Source organism: Lathyrus oleraceus, chromosome 6 (genome assembly GCF_024323335.1).
Source record: "Lathyrus oleraceus cultivar Zhongwan6 chromosome 6, CAAS_Psat_ZW6_1.0, whole genome shotgun sequence".
In the NCBI taxonomy this organism is placed as follows: domain Eukaryota; kingdom Viridiplantae; phylum Streptophyta; class Magnoliopsida; order Fabales; family Fabaceae; genus Lathyrus; species Lathyrus oleraceus.
The window spans coordinates 59,125,037-59,128,199 of NC_066584.1; the positions used below are offsets into that span (position 1 = coordinate 59,125,037).

At 39.6% G+C, this 3,163-nt stretch overlaps 1 non-coding gene across 1 annotated transcript; it reads right to left on the minus strand.

The window, feature by feature from the left end:
* Positions 1-2,096: 2,096 nt before the first annotated feature.
* Positions 2,097-2,203, minus strand: LOC127099277 (small nucleolar RNA R71). The gene has a single exon (XR_007793800.1). It is a non-coding gene; the product is annotated as a small nucleolar RNA R71 (small nucleolar RNA).
* Between the last annotated feature and the right edge of the window lie 960 nt (positions 2,204-3,163).

Here is a 3,163-nt window from a genome sequence, read left to right on the forward strand (position 1 = left end):
TGGCTTCATATGCATTGCATTTTACTTGATTAACACTTATTATTACGCAGTATTTTGTTTTTATTGCAGGTATTTATCGAATAAAAGGTGTACAGGCAAGCAAGTGGAAAATAGCAAAAAGGAAAGAAAAAGAGAAGAAAATGGAGAAAAAAATAGAGAATATGGGGCCCACCATACCAAATGGGCATGTGGCGCCCATCACTGGGATGTGTGGCGCCCGCCACATGATCTAAAGGAAGTGGTGACACCCGCCACAAAGCAAGGAATTGGTGGCGCCAATCCCTCAAAAGGTGACGCTCGCTACGAAGATCAAAATTAGGGTTGTGGCAACCGCCACAACCCAGTCTTGCCCACTTTCTCTCCATAGTTTTAGCCACGATTCCACTCACCTTTTCGCTACAATCTAGGAAAGTGGAAAATATATAAAGGAGGGTCGTTTCTCCTTTGAAAGAGGCTTATTATTTTTAGTCAGATTCTTTTTGGTTAGTTTCCTTAGGCATTTTTTCTTACTTTGTAAAAGCAAAAGATTCTCCACATCGTGGACTATTGTAGCTTATTGTTTACGCATTTGAATTCAATTGTAACGGTTACTCGGTTGCCAAAGCCTGCCGACATTATTTTATTTGAAGAATCAAGATTCAGTTCAAGTTCTCAATTCATAATCCGAGTTTTATTTTGATTGCCATTTTAATTATTTATGCCTTATTGTATGTTAGATTTTCTAAATACCATGTCTGTTACCGGATCCATGTCCGGCTAAAACCCTAGGAATCGGTATGTAAAGACTGTGGAAACAACGAGATTCGTAAATAATTGGTGTTGGCCTTTTATAAAACTTATTTTTCCGGTTTTAGTTTCTTATTTTATTAAAAACTATTTTTCGTACGAGAGTACAAAACAAACAAAGGTTACGGTCAATAAGAACGAGAGTTTGAGATTTTAACCAGATAGCTGAAACTAGGCATTAATCCTAAACACAGCGAGAGCGCTTTAGGATTAATTAGACTTTATTCATATTCAAAAATTACTTTTAAATTCAAAATGAGACCGCGAGAGCCAAGCATTCTGGTTTAAGAGTATGGTTAGAGTCAATAAAACGAGAGTGTGAGACTAAGTCCTTTTTATAAATAATTTCTATTGAAGAATATTTTGACCAATAAGATTACACCAACTATCTATCGAATCCCCGAAGTTTGATGCGTTACATACCGATATCCCTTTATCAAACATCTTTATTAATCTTCTATTTATGTTATAGTTATTTATCTTCATCCCTCCAATCTTAGAACGATCATCAGCCTTAGATTTACATAGTAACATTAGATTACGATACGTTCGATTATTAGTCCTTGTGGGTTCGATAATCTTTAAAACTACGCGATACGACTGTGCATTTGTAGTCACGATTCCCATAGACTTACTAAGTCGCGATTAAGTTTTTGGCACCGTTGTCGGGGACTAATTTAGTCGATATCGTAACTCCAGTGTTGCCCAGTATAGACTAAGGAAAACAATTCTATTTCCCTTTCTAATTTGTCGAGTGTATGTCAAGTACTCGCTCTCAAGGCGAGAAATTAAAGCTACCGTTCGACGAACCTGAGCGTTATCTAAGATTAAAACGCCGGGTACGAGACTTGATATGAGAACATCGTATCAAGCTAAATCTTCCCGATCCTAATATCCCTATTCCTGAACTAGTTATTCAACCAGAGATGGCCGAAGGACCGCAAAACCGTCCTCTTAAGTACTATGCAATCCCTTCGTAGGATGAACCACATAACAACATCGCTGGCCCTGCCATCGAGGCCAATAATCTTAAGCTAAAAGCTTCGTTGTTGTCAGTCGTACAACAAAACCAATTTTCAGGTAGTCCCACGGAGGACCCGAACCTACATTTGTCAGTGTTTTTGCAATACGCAGATACAGTGAAAGCAAATGGTGTCATCCCCGAAGCTATAAGACTACGTATTTTCCCATTCTCATTAAGAGATAGAGCTAGAGCTTGGCTCCAATCTCTACCATCTAACCTTGTCACTACGTGGAACGAGTTGAAGAAAGTTTTCTTAGCACGATATTTCCCACCTAGTAAGAGAGTTATGCTAAGAGCCCAAATAAACAGGTTTAAACAAAAAGATAATGAATCACTTTTTGAAGCTTGGGAGAGATACAAAGACATGATGAGGCTTTGTCCACGTCACGATCTAGAAGAATGGTTGATCATTCATACCTTTTACAACGGTCTCTTATACAACACAAGATTGACAATAGACGCTGCCGCAGGTGGCGCACTGATGGATAAACCCTACAATGAGGCCTATCAACTTATCGAAAGTATGGCCCAGAATCATTACTAGTGGGGAAGCGAAAGAACCTCCGTATAGAAACCTCCAACGAAAGGCGGTATGTACGAATTAAGTAGTCTTGACCATGTCAACGCCAAGGTAGACGCTCTTACTCAAAATATAGACAACTTGACTATAACACCCGCAGCCACCGTGGCTACCGTAGCACCAAACTGCGAGATATGCGAAGTTTCAGGGCATACTGCCCCAGAATGCCAACTCTTGGCAGGAACCTCCACAGACCAGGTGAACTATGCTCAAGGAAACCCTTACTCAAACACCTATAACCCAGGTTGGAAGAACCATCCTAACTTTTCATACAAAAACAATAATGCATTGTATGCACCTAACCAAGCACCTGTTGTACAACCAGGATATCATAAAGCTGCCACAAAAATACTCAAAATGCTCCTAGGAAGTCAAACCTAGAAATAATGATGGAAAACTTCATAGCTACCCAAGCCCAAACAAATAAGGATTTCCTAAATCAAAACATACACACTAGTGAGCAAATCAAGAAGTTAGCAAACAAGGTAGACGCGTTAGTCACCCATAATAAAATGTTGGAAACACAAATCTCACAAGTGGATCAACAACAAGCACCTACTGCTTCTCCTGCAGGCACATTTCCTGGACAGCCGCAACCAAACCTAAAAGGTCATGCAAATGCTATTATACTACGAAGTGGAACAGAACTAGATGGACCGACCGACCCTAGAATTCAAAACCCATCCATGCACCAAGACCCTAGTAAGGTAACTAAGAAGGAAGAAGATCAAGAGGAAGATAAAAACGAATAGGCCATAGAGAAAGAAAAGCCT